The sequence below is a fragment of the Acomys minous genome (assembly GCF_964271855.1).
Source record: "Acomys minous genome assembly, chromosome: 10".
In the NCBI taxonomy this organism is placed as follows: domain Eukaryota; kingdom Metazoa; phylum Chordata; class Mammalia; order Rodentia; family Muridae; genus Acomys; species Acomys minous.
In genome coordinates this window covers 118,272,192-118,298,206 of record NC_140491.1, presented here as the reverse complement: position 1 = coordinate 118,298,206, position 26,015 = coordinate 118,272,192, and the positions used below count along the sequence as shown (strand labels likewise).

General features: G+C 36.9%; 1 protein-coding gene across 2 annotated transcripts in view; it reads left to right on the top strand.

Annotated features, from left to right (window-relative positions):
* The first annotated feature begins 5,825 nt into the window (after positions 1-5,825).
* CALCRL (calcitonin receptor like receptor) overlaps positions 5,826-26,015 on the top strand; it is a 109,170-nt gene continuing 88,980 nt past the window's right edge. The window contains exons 1-2 of one of the 2 annotated variants that reach the window (XM_084798925.1): positions 5,826-6,095; positions 21,932-21,999. The gene's annotated coding sequence lies outside the window, so the exon portion shown is untranslated. The remainder of the gene's footprint in view (positions 6,096-21,931; positions 22,000-26,015) is intronic. The other variant, XM_084798924.1, reaches the window with a different exon arrangement.

Below are 26,015 nucleotides of genomic sequence, written 5' to 3'. Positions count from 1 at the left end.
GGGAAAGGCTTTGCCCTTCGCATGGGTCTGCGGCCCTGGGGTCTCGTCTACACCGTCAATACACATCAACTCGAATTCACCCTCTTCTCACATGTGTTTAACCCTCTCAGCTCACTACCGGCCAAAGCTCCGGGAACGGCAAAGACGAGGAGTGGAAAAAACATGTCCTAAGTTAGAGGGCTAGATAAGCATGGTGAAATGCTGTCCTCTGGGACGGGACCCGGCTGTCACTCCCGGGGACTCAGCAGCTGTGGTCACCTGCCAGGAGCAAGCCCGTCCATCCCAGCGTGGAGGAGGGAGAGGCATCAATGGCTGCTGATGGGTGCTGGGGGAGAGGGAGTCACCCCTCATTAGGAGTGAGGGCGCTGATGGATGCCCATGCCCCAAAGGACAGCCCTGATACACCTGTGCACGCGAGCAGCACTGGGAAGACCCAGTGCGTTATGACAGGAGGAGGAGAGGGAGGAGGAGGAGGAGGAGGGGGGGGGGGAGGAAGAGGAGGGGGAGGAGGAGGAAGAAAGGGGAGGGAAGCCATGAAGGTGTGAGCCTCAGAATGTGCTGGAGTCCTCTGGGGAAGCTGGAGGAATGGAGCGGAGCAGATATGATCAATTTATGTTGTATGAATGTTTAACACTGTAGATGGTCAATGGTCAGTTGATTTGTGCTCAGTGGGTGACTGTCCAGAAACTTCATCCAGGTAATGAGAAGTCTGAAGAGCTGGATCTGGGAGATGATGAATATGCATAAAATAGGTTTCTCTGAAAGGTCAGCTAAATTTTAAGTTGGAGTAATATTATAGCCGATTAATGATTAAAAATTTGGACAGATTGTTTTGAATGAATACTTTTCACACTTAAAAGAAGCTTGCTTATCAAAATGTGAGAATCATTTACCGTTGTGTTAGGAGTTGTTGAAAATTTGATTTATATTCCTATCAGCTGTTTAGAAGTCCATGTACACTGACCCAGCTGAGCATTGGTGTGTGTGTGTGTGTCTGTCTGTCTGTCTCTCTCTCTCTCTGTGTATCTCTGTGTGTGTGTCTCTCTCTGTGTGTCTGTGTGTGTGTCTCTGTGTGTGTGTGTTTGTGTGTGTCTCTGTGTTTGTATGTGTGTGCCTGTCTCTCTCTGTGTGTGTGTCTCTGTGTTTGTCTGTGTGTGTGTATCTGTCTGTGTATGTGTGTTTGTCTGTGTGTGTGTGTGTGTCTGTATCTGTGTGTGTGTGTGTGTGTGTGTCTGTCTCTGTGTGTGTGTGTGTGTCTGTGTGGAGAGAGAGAGAGAGGAGAGCACCATATCTTTTTTAGTTGTTGAGATTTGTTTCATTAGTGAAAAGGGAGGAACAGGACTTAACTTTTACTTGGTAACCAGGTATGGTTTATAACTTGACAACAGTTAACACTAGGTGGCAGGATAAGACTGCAGATACCTAATCGCTCAGCCATGCAGCAGATACTCGGTACCTTTCCACAGGTCTTCAGAGCTCTCATCCAAACGTGCATCATGTTATGCTTTTTAAGTTATGCATTACATGTGTTACAAATCCTTTTATATTTATAAATGCCTATATTCTAGAGAACAGGGTTGTGGTAAACAAAATGAACAAAAAAAATTGAAGAAAATAGAATAAATTACAAATTGCTAAAAACTTACCGAAGTTATATTAATGAAAACAAGTGAATAATATTGTTTTCTTGTATTGGAAAACATTAAAATTGTCATTTTGAATTTAATGATTAATTTGTTTGCAAATATAATATTAGTCATTTAGAAAATGACCTATTGGTCATTAAAAGAAACGACCCATGGGCCAAGATGCCAAATACAAATTTGAATACAACTTTCATTTTCACAATCAAGATTAGTATTCAAAAAACATGAAGCATTTCACCAAATGTCCAGTATGAATCACTATAACAAGATGAGAAAAACATCATTTTCAATGTGATCTCTGTTCCAAAAATAGAATTATTTTCAAACCTTCCTGGGAAAGAAGATTTCTGTGTCTCAGATAAACTGCACATACATTAGTAATTCTTGGTCCGTGTCTGCTTCTCGTCCACATACCATTTTTCACCTAAACAGGAATGCTCCTGAGCACGGGAGGGGGACTTCCCTCAGACCGAGATGTAAGATCTCCGGAGCTCGCACCACCTTGCCGAAGCCAGGGGTGTCTAAGTTTGCTGCATCTAAACCTCACTGCCCTTGCCCTGTCACGCGCCTCATCTGCGGCGCGCACTCTTTCTTCTTTCAGTAACCTTTCTCCAGACCCTCGTGGACACCACCTGTTAGAAAAGTTCCCGCAGGAGTTCAGACCTGCCAAGGATGAGGCCTTTGGAATAGGTAAATATCTGGCTGATTCTGACATAATTTGCCTCTCCCGTGGGAAACACATCACGCGCTACTATAAGAAACATTACAGGCTGCTGAATCGCTGTAGCGCTGCATGGATGACAGGCTGAGTGCTCACTTCAGATCTCACTTGGAGCTTGAAAAATCTTATGCAGAGTAAAGCTTATTAAAACATTACTATTTTCCTTTAATAAACAATTCATATAAATATAGTGAAAATTGGTCCTTTAATCTTACTAGTAGCATATTCACACTCAGTAGACATGGTATTGGGTAGAAATTGTTTTACCAGATGCAATTAATTATCCTTTCCTTTGAAAAAAAATCCTAACAGCAGTTGCTAGGCAAAATAGTACAATATGAAGTCAACTTAGTTTCTTAATAAATTTTTTTTGATGTAAGTATATAACATGTATATACATGTTTCTCAAATAGCGAATTCTTATAAGGGATGGAGTATATTAGATCACATTAATTATTTAAAGATGAATAATGGGTTTGTATAATCAAAACCACAAAAGAATTGCTAATTCAGAATATGGTAGCTGAAAGTTTTCACAAAATAAATTTTAAAATTTTTTCTTTGACTACTCTGGCACTTTCACTGGGAGTGGTCTATCTATAACATGTTCCTTGTAAAAGTGTTTTGTTTTAGTTATTTTTAAAGAACCATATTTCAAAGCAGCAGCCACAGTCTAATTTGTCTCACTTGTGGAACTAAGACTGATTTGGCACCCTTCTGAGGCAAGGCCCGTTTCCCATAGCCTCATTTAGAGGCCTTGGCATCTTTGAGTGCTATAAGGACCACGAAAGAGGCCATACGTCCTGCAGTAAAAGTTTAATGTGGACAAATGTGACTGTTCCTGAAAATGCCTTTCATCTGTGCATCGCTCCCCATTTTACAGAAAGTGGCGTAGGAGGGCTCTGCATGGTTTGTGTTCTGTGTGGTTGAGCTGGCAACATTCTCACAGGCTTATTAACTCTCCTTAAAGGGTCAAAATAGAAGACACTTCTTATTTGGTCCTAATTTCCTGAAAAGGAACTGTTTTGAGTGTTTATCTGAAAATACAAATTTGGTCACCGTTAATCAAATGATTCTAAGTGGCTTCAGAGTGTTCTGGGGAAAGATGACAATACAAAACACACATAGAATATATGAGACTGAATGAAGGTATCATCAATACCCCGCTGGCTCGGAACCACACAACTGATTTCTGGAAATAGCTTCATCCAGTTTTGCCATAGCTGTCCCAACATTGGTTGTCATACTAAAGCAAACACTTGAGAAGTTTCACTCAGTCTTTTCACTTGTTCCTACACATGTCGGCATACTCTAGCTTACAAGTCCTTATAGCATGGATTAATATGGCATGTAGCCATATTTTTCCATATTCATAAAATGATAGCTCTGGATGACCATATTATTGGAAATTATGTTTACTTTTTTTTCTAAGAAAGATGCATATATGATACTGATAAGAATTATCCAGAATCTTCATGGACCACAGCCTATCTGCTCAAGCAATACTTTCTTGTAAACACTACAAGTTGTATTAAATTCTCTGCTTACAACAGTGTTTTGTTTATCTACCATGTAGGAAAATGGTCGCTGGGCTGCAACTCTTCAGGCATCATGTCAAAGAAAGAATTCCTTTACTTACTAAGACTCTGATATGTTTGAACAGATCCAATGAGTGCATCAAAAAAATATTAATGCTTTAACACTTACTGGGAATGTGTGTAGCTTTCTACATGTCTGTCTCCATCTCAGAGGTCAGATATGCTTAGAATGGGACCCATGGACAGGTGCTGTGACCATTTGGAAGTTAGATCTTGTTTTTATTTTGCCCTGAACTTTAAGTGGCAAACACCGCATCTAGAAGTTTCCGTCAAGAGCATCAGCAAGTGTGAGCACCTGCGCTGGGACATAATTATTCGCTAATTCTTCTCTCCTGGCTCCCTGCGCAGTGTTCACTCAAGAATGTCTTTGCTGTCTTTCTGATTAATGAGTTATTATTTTAGGAGGCAGTAGTGATTTACAGTGTTGACGTTTCATCTCACGAGTTGAAGGAAACAGCACAACAACAACCAAAAAATATAATCCAACAGTTCCTGAAAGAAAGCAAAACTAAAATCTATGCACAGTAACTTCCCAGTTTAGCTCCATGGTGTCTACTTAGTTCTTACATAGCTTGGCTGTTATCAGTGCCTGAGATCGTCAATTGTGTCTCTTATTTTTATATGGACATATCTTATTCTATGTACATGTATAGGATTAAAGATTCTGCAATAAATTTCTTCCACAGATCAAGATAGTAAAAGTTTAAAAAAGAGCACCGTCTTTCAGAACATGATGTTCTTAGACCCTAAAGCTATGTCTTTACTGCTGTTATTAATCTTTGCGGGATAAAGGGGTCGGGGACGGGATGCTGGGCTCTTCAGCTTGCTACTTAGTTGTAGTAGCTTACTGATTAGTCGGGGCCACTGAGTCAATTCAGAGAGATAGAGTAGCTAAGCAGAGTAGCTTGCTCATTAGAGTGGCTTACCATCTTGTAAATGTTATAAAATATACCGATTTAAAGTTTAAATGATTAAAAAAATCCAGCTGTTATCCATCTTTTCCAGTTTGTATGTGAGAAATCTGATTCAAAGATCATGTGACTTTTAGTGCCGATTGGCTCAGGGGTTATGATTATCGCCAAATCTCATAATTTATCATATATAAAAGTAACAAGTATATTTCTACTTGTTTTTTCTACAGTTTTTCCTGCTCATACTTAAAAATATTTATGCTCCAATTATGTTTAGAGGTAAAGTTTTTAAAAATTAAAGTTCATTTACCATATAAAATTATTTCATAGTCTCATGTTAAAACATAACTACATTTAAAAAGGTTATTTTGAGATACACATAACATAATGTTCATATTATATACAGTGACATAATTACATCAAAGGTTTAAAAGTCTGTACAAAAATTTCACACTCAATACAAAAAATGGCTTTATGATACATACATATATACTACGTCATGAACAACTAAGGGGCTTTTAGAAAGGACAGCACAGAGCCTATTCATCTCCATGTGCAAAATTGGTTGTGGAACTGGATCACATGTCAGCGCCCCAAATTATTGAGTCCAAAGTAATTCTGATGCTCAAAAGTCTATGCACATTTAAGAGGAAGGATGTGACAGATAAAACTGTCCCCGGCTGTTGTCATGAACTCTAACTCAACACACACCCACACCCACACTCCTAACTCCCTTTTGATTGTTTTACACTCAGACTGCCTTCAAATCACAGGCAGCAAGTTCTAACAGAACTCAGCCCAGGTGAACCGCAGCCAGCTTTCGCTGGTAACAATGTGTTCATACAGCTAAGGATCTCAGTCGGTTCAGGCTGCTTCTTGCTCTTGTCAGAGTGGGGAGGGAGTCGCTGCTCCTTTCCTGGGATAAGCTATTTGAGAAAGAAAGTAACCTAACACTAACTGCAGGCGGGGCGGGGTGATGTAACAGGAAGCGGTGATGTTTCCCTCCTGCTGCTGCCTGCCGATCACTTACACTCTGCACTCCGCATCCACTCAGAACAAGCTCTCTCTCCGCAGCAGCGGTGCTCAGAGCTCACCCTGCCTGCTGGACCGCATTGCAAGGCTTTGACTCTTCCACACCTTGGGGAAACTCTTCGGGGCGGCGTCTCAGAATTCCATCCTGGGACTATTCCACACAGAATTTCCTCAGCAGCTGTGACTGGTAAGTGTATGACTCAAAAAAAAAAAAAAAAAATCAGCTTGCACAGTCTCAGGTAGTTCGATGTTTCCAAGAAGAATTTACTAAGTGGCGTTGTAATAACTTTGAAACCGCCTGATGTATTTTACATATAGGGAAGCTAGGGAGTCTTACTCAGTTAGTACAAAATCTATTACAAGCTCCTAAGAGTATTACAGTGATAGTCTAGAAAATAAACTTACCAACTAATAACAATGTGGATAGACTAAAAGGCAAATTTCTGAACTAATGCCTTAATCAGGAGACAGTTGCTGGTTGTAGTTCTACTACCAGCTCAAGTCTTGACAGCTGGAAAACGTTTTTCAGCCTAGGAAACGTCTTTAAACTTTCCACGCAGTCGGTATTGGTATTGTAAGGACGGGGAGGCAGAAGACTCGCGGGTCCCAGACTCTTCCTGTGTGGCTGAACACAAAGCAGAATTAAAGCGAAAAGCCACAGCTTGGACTTTTGTTTGCCTTTTGCTGCTGTTGACACTTACATCTCTAACTAACGGACCAATGGAATTTTCATTGGTCTTTGTTGCCAGATATGTGTAAATACCTTTTGTTTGTTTTGCTTTTTTTGTTGTTATTTGTTTGTTTGTGATTGTTTTGGGTCTTTTTGGAAGGAGTGTTCCTGAACTGTTTCCACTGTATTAAGATCATGGGTATCTTACAAATAAAGGGGAACCCTCCCCCCAAATCCTCCACAATTGCCCAAGGTTAAGAAAATGTAGTGATTTCTGTATCACTTTATGGTTTTTAAACTCTTAAGCTTAGGGTTGTGTCACTTCAACTATCCTTCTGCCAACTTGTGGGAAAGAGTGTGATAGGAGCCGTCTGTCATACATAACCACGGAGACACGATAAGCAAGTGCATTAGCTCATTAAACTAGGTATTAAAAGAAGCATTTCTAAGGATGACGCTGAGACGGAACATCTGTAATGCTCTCTGCCACGGTACAGACTGCCCTGAGAACTTAAGGACCTAGTGCCTCATTAACATGTGGCTGTTACAGCGGCACACAAGTTACTGTGAAGGGATGTAAGACACCAGTTTTGGATTCAAATTGTGTTTATTAGCATAACTATTCAATTCTATGTTTTCTTACTTAAATGAAATTATACACTGCAAGATGCCCTAGCACTCTGAGCATAGTCTCCATTAGTTTGGCAAATAAGTTCATCCTGAGTAACTCCTCAGGGATTTTTGGCTCAGTTTCCACACATGTTTTTCAGTATAATGGAAACATTAGTTTGCACACTTGTAATTTCTGAAAGCATTGCAGCTAATTTATGTTTTCAGATTAAAAAAAAAATCTATCACTGAGTTCCCTGATGGATAGAATGTTTTTGAGATAGGGCTTGTTACAAATGTCGTTAGGTAACTGGAGAAGCAAGTGCGATCAACACATTAAATAACCTACTGTCATATATAGTAACAGAAATTGAAAAGCATTATTCTAAGCAATAATATTTTCTTAAATTGGGTGTTATATTAATTCAATATTTTAAGTTAGTAACTCCACAAACTTTCCTGATTTTTCTTGAAATAATATCCCAAAGCACATAATTGTCTTGTATAATTTATTTTATAGTTTCACCTGTATTAATAACATCATTTAAAACAATCTTTATTATGAAAACCGTAGTAGAAAAATGCCAGGCAATGTATATTGATGGCCATTACACAAAGAAATTATCTGTTAATAACAGATTAAAATAAGAATTTTTATTATTCTAGAATAAATGTGGCTTTAAAAATGAGTAAACAAATGTCTAAGAACCAAACTATGTTTTTATCCACAAAGTTAGTTTAAGTTTACAGGGATATTTTCTTGTAGCATCAAACAAATCAACGCATATGGTCTTAAACAAGTTCTAAATATGTCAAATAAAAACACAGAATTCATAACTGTCATGTCTCACGCGATCTGAAATACATTTACCTCACATGTTCTGTTTGTAACTTGATATATTTAGATGCCTGTTTGGAGACAGTACAACAATAGCACATTATCAGTTTTATCTCTGCTTACATTTTGATAGCAACCATTCAGAATTGTTTTAAAATTTTGTAGATAAGTTAGTACAATTACCTTTAAACTATCAAAATAGACATTCACTAAACAAAATGCATTTCATTCTTTATAAATTATTTTGAATCTAGTAGGATTAATTCTGCTCTTTGAGTACGATGATGTCACCTTTTTGGAATACAGAGGTAGTCCAAGAGCCTGATTGCTTGTCTTTGTTTGGGATTTAGGAAAACTTCTAAAAATTAACATAAATTGTATCTTACTGTTGTTAGTGGAAGCTATGGCGTCAAGTCTGTAGTAAAACATGGCTCTGGCGTACAGAACGAAGATGGTCACGGTACACGCATGATGAGCACAGACATTTCTCTGGGCGCAGTGTGGAAGTCCAGTCTGTGGATGAACTCTGAACGCTCTTTTTTTTCTTGACTATAATCTTCCTTCTTTAACAAAGAACTATATATATATATATTTTTAAAAATCTCATTTAACATGCAAAATTATTCTGGTGCAGTTGTGTAGAGACATAACTTTGCAAAGCTACACATAAGATCTGCATCCTAACCAGTTATGCAGCCGTTTAGTTCCCCACTGATTCTCATGGAAATTCTCTGCCTACCCAAACCTCTCACTAATACAAGCTCCAGGGACCTGTAGTTTGCCTGTTTTAATTTTTAGGTAACTGGAGAAAAAAAAATGAAAACAATACATTAAATAGCTCAATGGTTTTGTTACTTTTAAGTTTGAGTGTAATTTTGGATATATATGATCTTAGTTGAATATTAAGTGGAACAATAGGTAGAATACAATTAACTGTAAAAGTTGAAGAATAAATACGAAGTTATCATACTTAAGGAAAAGCAAAACAAATGTGAAATTTAGGTCAAATCATATCATAATATTCATGTGACAGAAGGAATATATTTTTATATTCTATTGTAATCCCCAGGAAAGCAGAAACTTCTCGATAAATCCAGGTGGTTATTTTTTCTTGTGTAATTAGTATTATAATATTTATCAGTAAATTGGTTTAAGTCAAATAATCTCAATACTTGTTAAATTAATTCAGTTTTTAAATTAGCAAGTTATTTTAGAGAAAAATTTTAATTTTAAGGCCATGTTAAATATGAACTGAATTGGGGTTTTCTAGTTTGCTAGAATTACTATCATGTGATTATATATATATATATATATATATATATATATATATATATATATATATATATATACACATAATATATATATGTGTGTGTGTGTGTGTGTGTGTGTGTGTGTACACACAAGAAAAAAGTGCATGTTTCGAGTTCATCCATAGACATGACTTTAACACTGCACCCAGAGAAATGTCTGATCTTTCAGCAGTTGTATACATGTTACTCACCTTCAGTGTAACTTCTAAAATTCAGAATAAGTCAGGAGTTAAGCCTGGTTTTTCGAGACAGGGTTTCTCTGTGTAGCCTTGGTTGTCCTGAGACTTGCTCTGTAGACCAGGCTAGTCTCGAATTCACAAAGATCCTCCTGCCTCTGCCTCCTGAGTACTGGGATTAAAGGTTGTTGCCATCACCACCCAGTGATAAAGTATATTAGTACAGAACACATTTCTTTCATTTTTCTTTAGTTAGTTTCTTTATGTAACATTTTATTATGTAACATGGACACATTAATATACTGTTTACAAATATTGTCAAAATAGTGTATTCAAGTTTTTAAAAGTAAAGGAATTTAATCCGTATATGGTTTTATTAAAACATGTGACATTTTCAGCCTTTTAATCAACTAAAAGGACAAAACCTTAAACTCAGGCCGGGCGGTGGTGATGCACGCCTTTAATTCCAGCACTTGGGAGGCAGAGGCAGGTGGATCTCTGTGAGTTCGAGGCCAGCCTGGTCTACAAAGTGAGTCCAGGACAGCGAGAACTGTTACACAGAGAAACCCTGTCTTGAAAAACCAAAAACCAAACCAAACCAACCAACCAACCAAACAAACAAACAAAAAACAAAACAAAACAAAACAAAACCTTAACCTTGCCCAAAATGACACAAGCCAAAGTAAAAAAAAAAAATCAATAATCAATTACTTAATAATCCTATGATATTGAAGTTATAACTATTTTATTACAGTCTTTGGATGGAACCTGTTTCTCACAGAAATCTTCTTCCTCTCAACACTATGCCATTTTTGTTGAACTACCAGAAACTACCTTTATAGAGCACACTGTTGTAAAAAAAAAAAAACAATGTGTGCTTAGCTTAACCTGAGTCCAGTTGTGTTTTTCATAAAAAGTAGCAACTATTCAACTTTTCATTTGAATTATTAAATAAGCAACAGGTTTGTTTGCCCTTAGGGCACCTCAGTTTCCCGGAAGATCCTTTGTATGTCTTTGAATAGGTAAGGGTGGCTTTAACAATGGAAACTAGTATAAATTTGTCTGAGATGAATGATTGTGCAGTTACTTTATGTACATAACTCAAGTCTACCTTCTCAGGATAACTTGAAGGGAAAATTGAGACTTTGGTCAAGGTATCAGGGAGGAACATGTTACCTTTTTTTAAATAATAGGAAATGATAGTTAAAGTTATGAAGAAATAATTTCATCAATACAAACTATTATTAATAGTTCTGCAGCTATTTTTCATTATGTTAGGCAATAGATACATTTGCTTAGTTTAGTAAATGGAAGCCTAATATTAGAAATAATAGGCTCAGTATTCTGTAAAACAGGCTGCCTATGTGTGCTCCTTCAAGAACTTAATTTCAATAAAGCTTATATTTTAAAAACCTTTGTAAGAACATTCCAATAGTCTTTATTGGATAAGGCAAACAACTGAATACAATTGCTTTAGAAACTCAGTTATGTCTGTGCACACATGCAGCCTGGCAGACTTTAGTCCTAAAACATCCACATGTCAATCTCAAGTTTACCACTTGCTAGAAATCCATCACTGACAAACTGTAAGTGATAATCACGTTGCGCAATACTGCTTGGTGTGAGGTATGTGGGAAAATACATGGGACATGTTTAGCAGAATATTTAGCTATAAGCAGATGCTCAATAAATTTAACAAGTCATTAGGTCTTTTTGAAATATAACTGAAACCTGTAATGTGTACCTGTACAAAGACTTAAAGAGATTTATTTATTATTTATCCAGTATTCTGCCTGCATGTGCACCTGCCTGACACAAGAAGGCACCAGATCTCATTACAGACGCTTGTGAACCACCCTGTGGTTGCTGGGAATTGAACTCAGGACCTCTGAGCCATCTCTCCAGCCCCAAAAGCTTTTTCTTTTTCTTTTTTTTTTAAATTTAATTTTTTATTAAATAGTTTTTACATATACACTTATATTATTACACATATATACAATAAGCTACCCATAGCAAGAAGAACCACGAAACAATCAGGAATTATATAAATGTTACATGCCAAATACAAATAGCCAAAGGTTTATTCTTAAAACCAGCATTCAGACAGTGAGAATGCAGCTTACTTAGGTGATGGGGCGTGAACAAGGGTAGCTTACCAATGCAGTATTCAAAGGGATTATCCTGCTGCCTTTATGTAACACGTAGCAGAGCAAAATCTTAGTTATCCTTTCTGCATTAACTTAGAATACAGCAAGACATGATGGTTTGTATGTGTAATACTAGCATGCACAGAGCTGGGGCAGGAGGATTCGCCGGGTCGGATGGCAGGTCGGGCTATCTGATAAGTTCTAGGACAGCATGGGCTGAGGGCGAGAAGCTGTCTAAAGTGAGTAAGTAAACACTAACTGTCAAGAGTGCAAGGAAATTTTTAGCTGTGAGTACTATAACATCCACAGAAGTTTAAAATACAAAGGACATTGAGAATGATGCAGTGAACTCAATTAGGCAATTAAAAGTAATCTCGGTTATTTGGATTTTTAGACTGCCTTGTAGTAGGTATTTCTAATTACCTACTGCATTTTAAATGGGATTTTCCTATAGTATTAAGTGTCTTGCAACAAATAATCTATTGTAATTTGTATAATTGCTATAATTTTTTTGAATTTTGTCTTTTCCTTTAACATGTTCCTCAACATGTACAAAGGCATTTCACTAATATTCTAAAAACTTGTCTAGAATTGTCAGTATGTCATGGGACTTAAAGTTGTTTAATAGATAACTAAATGAGTAGATTTCATATTCTGGATTCTACATCACAGGAAACTGTACACTGACTTCATGGTTTTAGATACTGGAACTTTAATTCTGAATATGTTAGAATAGCTGCCTTTTCTCTAAAGAGAAAATGTTCAGGAACCAATTAATATTTTATTATTCCCAGGTTAATCTAATATTAATCCATGCATTGTTTGTGAGGAGAAATAACTTGGTAAAGATGCTTTCTGCAATGAGCTTGCTGTTCAGGTTTCACTGAGTACCAAGGAGTGACCCTTTCAGCTCATATAAATGAGAATGGAGCCCAGTATTTTGACCCAAAGTGCTGAAGCTTTTCCACAAGAGGCCAAACAATGGCTGAAACTGGCAGAATTGTTGTTGAAACTGGCAAACTTGCCAACTGTTGGCTCCTGACAAAACCTTATTCCATTACTTACTGCCCTTCTGGACAATAGAGCAAGGTCGTCTACAAAAGCAAAAAGCTTAGCAGTGGAGATGAAAGAAAGTAAATCAAGCATTAAAAAAAAAAATCACATGTGGGAGAATGTAAATTTAGTTTAACAGCAAAAGAATGTTTAATAGGCATAGGATTACATGGCTCTTATTTGTGAGTTGTTGAGCTTTTAAACACTGATCAAGTATTTAATAAAAACTCTAAAAAGAATGCTAACTCTCAATGTCCTTCACATGTGTACAGTTTTGTAGATTTATTAAACTTAAAGCCAAGGCATTATTTTATAAATTCAGAATATATATTTATATGTACAGAAACAGACTCTGACACACACACACACATGCACATACATATGCACACACACGCTCGTGCGCACGCGCACACACACACACACACACACACACACACACACACAGAGTCATGTCTAAATAAAATCTTCATTTATCACAATGCTCCATGTTTGACTCTCACCAAATGTATCTTTTGAGTTGATATAATTGACAAATTATAAAAATACATTTATTTTTTTGTAATTTAGATTCCTGTTTGCTTGAGAGTCTTAGCGCTAAACATTTATTCACGAAGAAATATCATAGTGGCATTCACTCTGAGCCCAGATATTTATATAATTCAGAAATACAGTAATTTTGCGGAGGACAAAGAGTGATGTTCATTATATTTGCATATATACAGTATACACTCAGAGCATAATGGGTGAAGTATGTGCCATAGTTCATATTTTACCCTTATTCCTTAATAGTGACTGCATTTTAATCTGTAAACAATGGACTGCCCTGGACTAATTAGCTCTGTACTGGTGAAGCTAAAAATCAAAACTAAAGTGACTTGTTGCCATTGTTTTCTGTCATTTACTTCTTAAACTTTCTGGACTTATTTGCAGTGCTCATTATCAAAGGCTGTATTTATGATTAACTTTATCATCATAAAGTTTAGAGAAAATCATGCTTTTTAAAATTTAATATTCATTAGTGTTTCTAGAATTCAGAAGATTTCTGCTTGCTTTTACTTTGTAGTTTTTATAATAATGTATCCTAAGACCATAAAGGTTGGCACATATGCTGAATAAGACAATGCAATACTGTGCAATATGTTTTTCTTCATTCCAGGTAGCACATACCAGGAAATAATAAGATAATCAGGCACCAATATTACTTTAAAAAGACAAAATGACAACAATTTCTAAAAAGTGGATTTGATTAAACTGTGCAAAAGGACTTAAAAAATAAATTACCCATAAAAAGTAAGCAATTTAATGAAATTTCAAGTCAAGTACTTTTTGAGTGCAAAAATAACTAATTTCTCAATTTGCAAAACCATCTCACTTTCTCAAGATAGCCCCATACTGTACAGTGGCAAATGAATTTCCCATGCATCCTTGTTCAGAAAAACACTGTGCTGATAAAATTCTTTTACTTCTAGATTCAGCAGAGGCAACAAATACTTATAAGAACCTCCAACAGAATACTACCTATAGATTGAATACAGTCTATTAAATATATTTATCACCAAATTACACCTATAAAATTTGCTGTACATTTTGAATAATACTACAATTGCTGCAACGTGCAATTCATTGCATAGAAAGATTTTTGGCACAGCATAAAGTGGATGGTAAATCATAAAGTACAGCACACTTTGACTACTGTCTGTGCTGGGCTCCCTCACTGCTCTCTGTGCTGGGCTCCCTCACTGCTCTCTGTGCTGGGCTCCCTCACTGCTCTCTGTGCTGGACTCCCTCACTGCTCTCTGTGCTGGGCTCCCTCACTGCTCTCTGTGCTGGGCTCCCTCACTGCTCTCTGTGCTGGACTCCCTCACTGCTCTCTGTGCTGGACTCCCTCACTGCTCTCTGTGCTGGGCTCCCTCACTGCTCTCTGTGCTGGGCTCCCTCACTGCTCTCTGTGCTGGACTCCCTCACTGCTCTCTGTGCTGGACTCCCTCACTGCTCTCTGTGCTGGGCTCCCTCACTGCTCTCTCTGCTGGGCTCCCTCACTGCTCTCTGTGCTGGACTCCCTCACTGCTCTCTGTGATGGACTCCTTTACTGCTCTCTGTGAAGCATCTCCATTGCTCATGGTTGGTTGTAGCTCCAGTGACTAAGTAACCGCCTACAATGTGAAATCGTATCCGAGTCAGTTTTGTAATCCACAATGTTATGTACAAACAAATGTTACCTATTATTTTTGATAAGAGTCATGCTGGGAACAACTCACTTCAGATAGTTCTAGAAAAGCTTTTCTATGTGTCATAGTTTGGTGAGGTGTCTTAAGACATATGAACTGAACTTTCCAGGAAATCCAGAGTACCACACTTGCTACAAGTAGCAAGGTAAATGGAAACTTGGAGACTTGCTTAGAAGTTGATGAAATTAGAAACAAAAGGAACAAAATTAAAGAGGGTAGCCCTAATCAGGACACCTCACCTAAACTAGCAGTAACTGTTAAGGACTGAGGGAAAAGTTTGGTATAAAGTCACGTCAAGGCTGGGTGCCTTGAAGTGCTCCAAGAAGTGTCTATTGGGTTGTGAGAAGCAAATAGGTTTACTGTCCTGTTCAAGGGATTCAACCCAACTGCTCAAGATAATGGCTGCACTTGTAAGTGGTGGTGTCACAGAGTCTAAACTGTTGACGTTTTCCAGTCTCTCAGGATGGCTTCTGCATAGGCATTTTAGAAGCTGGACTATCTTAGTCATCACACTGGAAGGATCGTGTTTAGATTGAGGACTTATCTTTTTCAAAAACAACTAAACTCTAAGCATTCACACTGAAATGCCAAATGTTTTCCAAAGATACATGCAAGACTTTTTTTTTTTTTTAAGCCTTGGCTCTGAGTAAGTAGCATTGTTATTCAGAAGCACAGTTTCCTTTTATGGATCCCTATAATTTAAAAGGATGAGAAACTTTCTATTAATGCAAATTACAACTTTTATACTTTCACTGGACTCAGAGGTAGAAACTCATGCATACAGATGCACACACAGACAGATATGCATACAATAGGACACACATGCATGGACACGTGCACACAGATATGAAAGCATCCATTAACTCAAGAGTTTCTCTCTCTTTTTTTTGCCATTTTAAAACAAATTAAAATATAATAAGATTAAATAGAAACAATCACACCGAGGTTGGACAAGGCAAAATAAGAGAAGGAAAAGAGCCCCAAGAGAAGGCACAAGAATCAGAGGCCCACTTGCTCACACATTCAGGAGTCCTATAAAAATACTAAACTGAAAGCTACAGTATATTTACAGAGCATCTAATGAGTTCATATGAGGCTTGCTCAGTTGATTTAGTGGACCTTGTTCTCCTGGTGTCCTCTGTCTCTTTGTCTCTTACACTGTTTCTGCCTCCTCTTCTGCAGAGTTCCCTGAGCTCTGAGGGGAGGGATTTGATGGAGACATCCCATTTTGAGCTGTGTGTTCCAAGGACTGACCCCCCCCCTCTCTCCATAATGTCTGGCTGTGGGTCTGTCTGTCTGTCTGTCTGTCTGTCTGTCTGTCTCTCTCTCTCTGCATAATGTCTGGCTGTGGGTCTGTCTGTCTGTCTGTCTGTCTCTCTCTGCATAATGTCTGGCTGTGGGTCTCTGTATTTGTTCCCATCTGATGCAGGAGGAAGCTTCTCTGATGCTGGCAGGATAAAGCACTGATCTGAACAGAGCAGAATATTGTGAGGAGTAATTTAATTTCTACTTAAAAATAAACAGTATTTGGTTTTACCCCAGGTCTTTGGGATATCTAATTTCTGGCTCTTCATCATCAAAGCATTGGTTGGATATTGGTTCTATTTTGTGGAGTGAGTCTTAAGTCAGAAGGGTAATCAGACATTGGTTGGTTAGACTCAAAAGTTTTTTCATCATTGGTAACCTAAAATTCCATCATTAGTCTTCTAGAAGACTCAGAAAAAAGTATGGTATAGATTTTAAAGTCAAAATTAGATGGCTAGAATTCAGACAAGTAAATCATACTCATTAAATTCCAAGTACACAATTTAGTCATAATACAATACTTTGTGGCTGGGTGGGGTGGTGTATGCCTGTAATACCAACCTCTGGGAGGCAGAGGCAGGTGAATCTCTGTGAGTTCAAGGTCAGACTGGTCTACAAAGTGAGTCCAGGACAGCCAAGGCTACACAGAGAAATCCTGTCTTGAAAAAACCAAAAACCAAACCAAACCAAACCAAATCAAACCAAACCCCAACAAACAAAAAACAAAAACAAAACAAACCACCAAACCACCACCACTACCACCAACTCCAAAACCAAAACCAAAAAGAAAAAACCTAATACTTGTCATCTTCCATGAATATTGTAATATTTTGGCTGTAAAAGGAAGAAAAAAATTCAAATTTATTTGCTACTATGGGAGTCAAAACCATTACTCTCAGTTCCCCATAATCTTCCAATACAATGTACTTCCATGCTTTGAATCAACAATTCAAAATATACAATTCTAGGTAGTCACACTATGCCAATGTTTTACAAAGTTTATTCTCTAAGCTTTGCATCTCACTTGCAGATTGTATCTATCATAAATATCCTTTAAAAATTTTTTTTTCATGAGGTGCTGAGAAGGTGTATTTTTTTGCATTTGGATGGAATGTTCTGTAGATACCTGTTAGGTCCATTTGATTCATGACATTGGTCAGTGTCATTATTTCTCGGTTTAGTTTCTGCTTCATTGATCTATCCTTTGGTGAATGTGGGGTGTTGAAGTCTCCCACTATTAATGTGTGGGGACCAATGTGTGGTTTAAGCTTCATTAATGTTTCTTTTACAAATGTGGGGGGCCTTGTATTGGGAGTGTAGATGTTTAGAATTGTGAAGTCATCTTGGTTGAATTCACCTTTGATGAGTGTGAAGTGTCCTTCCCCATCTCTTTGGATTAGTTTTGGTTGAAAGTCTATTTTTTCAGACACCAGAATGGCTACTCCAGCTTGCTTCTTGGGTCCATTTGACAGGAATACTTTTTTCCAGCCCTTTACTCTGAGGTAATGTCTGTCTTTACTGCTGAGGTGTGTTTCCTGTATGCAGCAGAATGATGGCTCCTGTTTTCACATCCATTCTGTCAGGTCTTTTTATTGGGGAGTTGGTGCCATTAATGTTGAGAGATATTAATGACCAGTGGTTATTGGTTCCTGTTTTTTGATATTGGTGGTGGTAGAGTGAGTGTGTTTCCTTTCTTTTGCTTTTGTGGATGTGGGGTTATTTATTTCCTGTGTTTTCCTGTGTGAAGTTAGCCTCCTTGGGTTGGAGTTTTCCTTCTAGTATCTTCTGTAGGGCTGGATTTGTGGCCAGGTACTGTGTAGACCTGGTTTTGTTATGGGATATCTTGTTTTCTCCGTCTATGGTGATTGAGAAGTTTGCTGGGTACAGTAGTCTAGATTGCCATCCATGGTCTCTTAGTGTCTGCATGACATCTGTCAAGACCCTTCTGGCTTTTATAGTCTCTGTGAAGAAGTCAAGTGTAATTCTGATAGGTTTGCTTTTATATGTGACTTGGCCTTTTTTCCTAGACAGAGTTTCTCTGTGTGTACTGATGGCTGCCCTAGAACTCTCTCTGTACACCAGGCTGGTCTTGAACTCAACGATGTCCCTGCCTTTGCTCTCGGAGTGCTGGAATTAAAAGTGTGTGTCACCACCGCCCAGCTAATAAAAATCTTATTTAAGTAAACAAACACACCTTTACTAGAACCTGGGTTGTTTGAGCATTAAGTTCTTGCCTCACTGATTCACACATGCAGCCATACCTGTAAAACCTACAAAAAGTTCTAGATATCTGGGCATACTTACCCTTGGCATGACTTTCTAAATTTTGTGAAAGTGCAATCATATCATCTGTGACGACTGCCTCTTTCACGTAGCATTGTGGTTTTGAGCTACATCACTGTTAGAGTGTCTTGTGTGGTTATTTAACACTGCTGCAGATTGCACTGCATGAGTATATCAGAATGCACTTACCGTTTCTCCTGCTGAGGAACGTTAGATTGTCTCCAACACTTGGCTTTTACACACCAGGAAGTTGTAAACAGTTCCCTTTATGTAGGGAGGCACACTCTTACATATCTCCTCATATACCAGCATGATTTTTTTGTGTGTGTGTGAAAAGATTTATAAGGCATATTTCCAAGCAATCCATGGTGATGACCTAATTTAAATTCTCACCAACAGTAAATGAGATATTTATTGCATCATAGGCTTTCCAAAACTGGCTATTGTCAAACTTTGTAATTTTTTGCCCATCTAGAGGGTGCAACATAATATCTCATTGTGGTTTTGATTTGCCTCTGTCTAGTCATGAATCATGGTGAATTTGCTTGTAAAAACAATAAAAATTTTTATTTTAAACATTTGTTTCAAATTAGGTAATAATTAGTTGATTTGAAGGAGCTGGAATTAATCTACTTTTTGTGGATTATCTATATATCTATCATCTATATATCACCAATACTCACTCACTCAATCTGTTTACTATCTATCTATCTATCTATCTATCTATCTATCTATCTATCTATCTATCAGCCATCTATCTATTATCTATGTATCACCTATCAATCATTGGCTTGATTGCTATTTATCATAGATATCAATCATCTATCCTCTATATATTTAAATTCTATTAAATATTGAAAGTAAGTTATGGAGCTTACAAATCACTGGAATATGTTCTATTTCTTTCCCCACTGTTGTAATATTAACTTCTTATTCATTAAAACATTATAGAAGGCACTAGAGTTTGTGTCTTTCACATAAATCATAATTCGGCAACTACATAATAGCCTTTGTAACAATCAGCTGAATTTATTTTATTTATTTCTTCAAGGCTTGATTTCCTCTTAATGTAATTAGGTATAAATTCATTTTCCTTAGCTTAATTATTGACTTAATATGGATATTAAAATATTGACTCAAATAATGGCAACATTTCGTGAAGAAAGTTTATTTGTTGTGTGTACATGCAGTGTTTCTTTTCTATGTTCAGACTTAGTTCATTTAATAATTTATTCTAATTTATGTGCACTTATGTGTTGCCTGTGTGTATGTCTGTCAGATCTTGGAGTTGCAGACAGTTGTGAGCTCTCCTGTGGGTGCTGAGAATTGAACCTGGGTCTTTAGGAAGAGCAGTCAGTGCTCCTAACCGCTGAACCATCTCTCCAGCACTGATTTAGTTCATTTTAATTTTATTGAACAAAATTACTTGTTGTTTTTCATTTTTATCTCTATAGCTTATATTTCTGTGATGTTTGTGTAATAACACTTTTAAACTTCATATTGGATATTAATTTACTTTACTACATTATTTGGTACTATATATACTAATGTCTATTACATAAAATGAAAGAAAGTACATGGCAACTCATACACTATAATTTTGTTAATATATGCAGGATATTTATCGAGCAAAATTAGCTCCATATTTAGTTTTATGATAACTAGGGTAATTAATTAGTTTTATGACCTAATTACCCTAGGGTTTAAAATATTCTTCCATGGTCATTTTTACTGGAATAAAAAATGAAAAATTTTAGAATTATACTGAGAAAAAGCTCCAATGTTCCTCAGCTGTTTCTATTTCTAGTGGTGCTTTCTAAAAAGTTGGGAAAATATTCAAAATAAACTTCAACTTTGAACCTGCTGAATTCCATGTGGGTGCCAATAAAGCCTGAGGCTGAAGAGCTTTTAATTTTTTTCAAAAGCATTTTTAGAAAAAATGCCAATTCTAGATTTAGAAAGCTTTGGCTTCTAAATAAATTTCTTTACTATGACCAGATCTTGACTCTAGTAATAGCAATATTAGGTCACAATTATATATAGAAATTATTGAAATGTGATAAGTTTTTTTAAATTATAGAGCAATATTACAAGGAAATTAAAATAAGTTTTGGTTCACAAAAATTTTCTTTCTTTCTTTCTTCCTTCTTTTTCTTGAGGCAGGGTTTCTCTGTGTAGCCTTGGTTGTCCTGGACTTGCTTTGTAGACCAGGCTGGCCTTGAATTCAAAGCAATCCACCTGCCTCTGCCTCCCAAGTGCTGAGATTAAAGCCATGTGGCACCACTGTGGCACTTTATTGCTTTTAAAAATAATCTTCTTAATATGCTTGAATGTTCACATGAGCTTTTGCCTTGTCCTTATAGAAATACTTGACAATGACTTAGGTCATCATTAAAGCATCACAGTAGATTAATGGGTCATGAGAGCAAGACCAGCAGAAGTTTCTCAGATCACAAAGGGGGTTAGAGACATCACAAAACACAAATTTGACATATTTGAAGTTCAGTAAATTTTAATGTAGTGTGAATGTAAAACTATGAAAACTATATTATGATTTCATCTTACTTTCAACATTCACTTGACCTGGAAAGATATATACAAGTCAACATGCGCATTCAGTTTATTTAGCAGTAGATTTACTTATTACTAAGTAATAATTTATTCCTTGTAAAAAGAACTCAAGTTTGTTCCTGACCCTGTAAGCCTCTGGGTGGCTCTTTGACCAGGTCTAATCCTTCTGCTCTGATGATGCTAACTCCCTACCTACACCTTGAACCAGCTAAGTCATTCCTGTCCCAGAACTATGACCACCAACCTAGGGCCGTCCTGTCCCTAGGGCAGTCACAGCATCTTCCCTTTCTCGTCCAAGTCACTGCTTCAATGCCACCTCCTTGGAGATTTTTCACGACAGCCACAGTCTTCTCCCTACTCTTCCTTTATCTGCTTTATTTTCCTTTGTTGCATTTATTACCTCTGGATCTTCCCATATCTCTTTGTTGGTAAGTTTTCTCCTTACTAGCTTCAGCAGGCCAGGGACTATGGTGTCCTCAATCTACAGAGCAAAGCTACCCTTATGACGACTCTACCTTTTTAGTGCTAAGACCCCAAGCAATAGGAAACATCTGTCTCCATGGTTCGTGCCCCAGTGACTCTATTATAAGGATATGTTGCCGTGCTACAAACACAGATCTTTAAAAAAAAAACCAAAACTATTGGGCTAGCTTAATGGTAACTTAAATGTGACAAATGTATCCACTCTGAACTCCCCTTTCAAATGCATCATTTAAAATTATGATTTTAACAGAGAAACACACTATTAAATGCTTCTAAGTTAAGTTCTGTAAAATTCCACGTTCTATTTATAATGTTACCAGATTCACAGGAATGTTTTTTTTGTCATCCAGGGCCCTATGATGATACACCAACATCTTGTGCTACCAACTGTCAAAACTTTGGATGGTCTAACACTCAGGTATTGCATATATTTCAACAAGACATTTAAAGTAACATTTTGGATTGCCAATAAAATCAAAGATATTAATAATGCATTAATTATGGGGACAAAATTTTACAGAAAAGTGCAAGGCTTACTTCTAAATAAAAAGAAACCATGAGTGGCAACCCAATAAATTACTGATAAGGGTGGAATTATGCACACCTTTATCTTACAATTATTTTCTCAGGACATTGGGGAGTAGATTGAACCCTATAATTGTATTCTTAGCCATATGGCTAGAAATAAGTTCATTTTGAACGCGTCATATTTTTATTCTACTGATTTAATGATTTAAACATGTACATGTATATGTACATGTATATCACATTGATCTAGAGATGATTTTTAAATGTCATAATATGGCGAGGTTATTCATTGGTTATTCATTGGAGGTTATTTCTTTGTATAGGATTCTTTGTTTTCTCAACCACATAATCACTGTTACATTATATGTCTATAAATGGTGTGAGATAATAGTTTCTTATAATTAGGAACTAGAGGATACTTTATATGTAAATAAAAGAATAAGTACATAGGAAAAATAGGTGCTCCAATATTTTGAAGTATTCTGGACATTATTTTTAGGAATCCTTAGAAAAGAGTTGTGAACTTTATTCTGTCAAAGAACAGCAAGTTTCATGGGTATTGATGCTTCCAAAAAGGCAGATGTGTTCAGTCATTACAGGGCTATGGAAAAATAAAATAATTATGTATCTACTTGCTACACCTGATAGTTCCCACAATATTTAGTTAGATTTCATTGCCTTAACTTAAAAGGTTTTTAGTAATCCAATAATGATTTTCCTATTAAAGTATAATAATACTACTAAAAATAAAATTGTGTTATCTTAAATTCAAACCTTTGTGGGATGGTTCCCTTTCTTCTGTTTTTAAGTTATGGACTTTAAAAAAAGAATTCCCAAGTTACATTGCTAGACCTCAAAACAGACCATCTGTAAATGTTCTTTGTCTTACTGCCTGTGGTTGGGAACTCGTCACTGTTCTGTCCTGGTGTGTGTCAGCTTCCTTTGCACATCACACTTTCAGATGACTCACTGCTCCTCACAGCCAGGTTTGAATGCTCCAAATGCCTCCATATATGTGACAGCTGCCTTTTCCTTCCTGTTATTTTCTATGTGATGTGGTGCCAAATCACTTCTTAAAAGACTCCAATTTTGCTTTATAATGATATGTAGGGAAGAACCTATAACAAAAGAGCCTTTTAAAAATAGAAAATAACTGGCTTTGGCTTCCCAATGTGTGTATCTATCAAAATCTGATGTTGTGGAGGATTGTATAATATTTTAGACTATCATTCCAATGTGCCATTTGTAGTGAGTGTTTAGTAGTTTGGAAAAACTGCACCTAAAGTTCCAGATTTAAACTGCTGCCTCTTTAGTTGCTTTATCTCATATGACTTATGCAGCATGGATAAAAGGTGTGTGTGTGTGTGTGTGTGTGTGTTTATGTGTGTGCGCGTGCCTGTTGCTAATGCCTTTGTAATTATTTTTATTTCTAACAATCAAGTTTAAAGTGCAAATAATCTTTAATTCCAGCAATAAATAGGTTCGCAAAATCATCCTCACGGAGAGGAAACATGCAGCTAGAAGTAGCAATAGCCTTGCATTACATGAGTTAATCAGTAATGGCTTAGTTTTGGCCCTAGTGAAACAGCCCAGAGCTGAGACCCAGGAGCCCTGATGCCTGTTGTTAGCTCGCTGCCACTGTCATGTTATCATAATGCACTAACTCCTTTGGCTCCTATGTTCTAAGTCTGTAAACCGGGCAGATTATACTGCAAGATTTTTCAAGTCCATTCCATCTTTGAGAGTCTGGAATATCTGATCAAAATGCTTGGACCTAAAGATGAGACAAACTAACAAACAAACAAACCAACCCAAGCCCACCCTATGCATACCTTTCTAACTAGTAACAGCACCGTCACAGTTTTGGTTTTCTAACTTTAAGCATTTTGGAATGCTTAATTTACAGTCGCTCTGCATATTCTAAAATGTGACTGATAAGAGAGAAAGAGGAGCAACATCTCTGACTAGATTACATTCTGAGAGGGATCTAATTAGAGCTATTGCCGAGTTTAATGGTCTTGCTCAAAATTTTTTTTCTGACATAAAATGGTAAAAACATCAATGTTCTAATACATTTCTAAATATTTCCTAGGTATATTTCACATTTTACTTTTATCTAATTTGAATTTTCCCACAAATTAAAGACAGTTGTTTCATGTACCTTCATTAGTTTATCATGACCATATTGACTAAATTCAGCTAAAAAATTATTACAAAGCCATAGTAGCCAAGCTGTTCGAATTCTAGGTTCCATTTGACCATTTTTAACTTGAACACTAGAGTTTGTTAATTCCCCTATGCTTAATGTTATATTGGAGATAAATAGCATCTTTAACCAATCTTGGTCTTGGACATATGAAGATAAATATTTTATTATTGTTTTATCTTCTATTTGGCCTTAATTAATCTTTCTGTCAAAGCAGATTAGGTGTCTCTTATCAACTACATCAACTTTGACCAAATATTTTCTTTTAGAATATGCTATACTATGGTGAATACAATAAAATATAATTTTACTCTATTTATTTATGTATGTATTTGTTTTGATGCTGGGTGTTGAACTCAGGGCCTCACAAATGCTAGGAACATGCTGTACGAGAGCCATACACCTGCCTACCTACAATTCATAAATATCTATCATAGTTACGCCAGCTTTCTTGGCTGTGCCATCTTCATATCTTTCAAAAATTATCCAATTTTTCCTACTTCGGACCCTCATTTTTAGGTGCCTTTAGAGTCCTACTCATATGTTTAAAGGTGTTGTTTATATTTCTACTGGTCAGTAAAGACACATGCAACACACGTGTTTCTGTTCAAGTGAGCAAATCTCCACTTTAAACATTTGAGAGATTTCTAGAACCTATAAAGAAACAAAGGGCATGTTTATAAAGGGGGCAGAGCTCTTCACTATATGGTTTTTTTTTTTTTTATAGGAAGTTCCTGCTGCGGCTAAATGCTCTTTACTTTCTCAGACTATTATGCATATCTCATAAAGAAAGACCAAACACAAATATTTGCAGCCTTTTATGTGGTGGATCAAAAACCTTCCTCCAATGAAAGACAGACCTTGGATGTAAAGAAAAATAAAGCTATGACTCAGCCAGCCTGCAGGCAGTACTGCTAAGCCCTAGCTTTTGGTCCACCTTCATAGTGGTTGTTTGGAAAGATCTATTTCTTTTCAACCAGAACATTTTTTTCCCCATCCTATTCTATTATTAGCATCATCTGGCATCCCACCCCCTGCCCCTTTTGGGCTTTTAAAGTGTGTATGAGTATTTTGCCTGCATGTATGTTGAACATGCGCATGCCTGGTGCCGAGGAAGCTCCGAAGACAGCATTGCATCCACTGAAACTTGAATACATATGCTTCTGACCCAAGCTGTGGGCTCTGGAAACGGAATCCAGGTCCTCTGCCGAGGCAACAAGTGCGCTTAACCCTTAAGCCATCTGTCTAGGTCCCTACTGCTCCATCTTTGATATGGCCAAATTCATCTATCCACAGGTACTTGAACTTAGGTCTAATGAGTAAAACAAGTGGCATCAATTCATCCAAAACAGGCACACAGCTCATGAAATGTCCTTTCCAGTCTTGTTGAATTTTGGGTTGAAATCCAACAAAACTCAAAAATTACTCAGGCCTAAATTTCACATTTAATTTATTCTGGGAGGGATTCCAAAAACCAGCTACCTCTGTGCTCTGGTATTAGTTTTTGTTGTTGTTTCATTCCTTATTTCTGCCATGCTACTTTGAGTAGATCATTGGAACATAACTGTTTTTCTTTACATATATATTAGTTTTCAAGAAAATTTCCTTGGCATAATTTTTAAATCCATGCGATTCTAGAAAATAAATGGACTTCATTTTAGAGAAAAGTTTTTTCCCCCTCTGAAACAGGGTTACTCTGT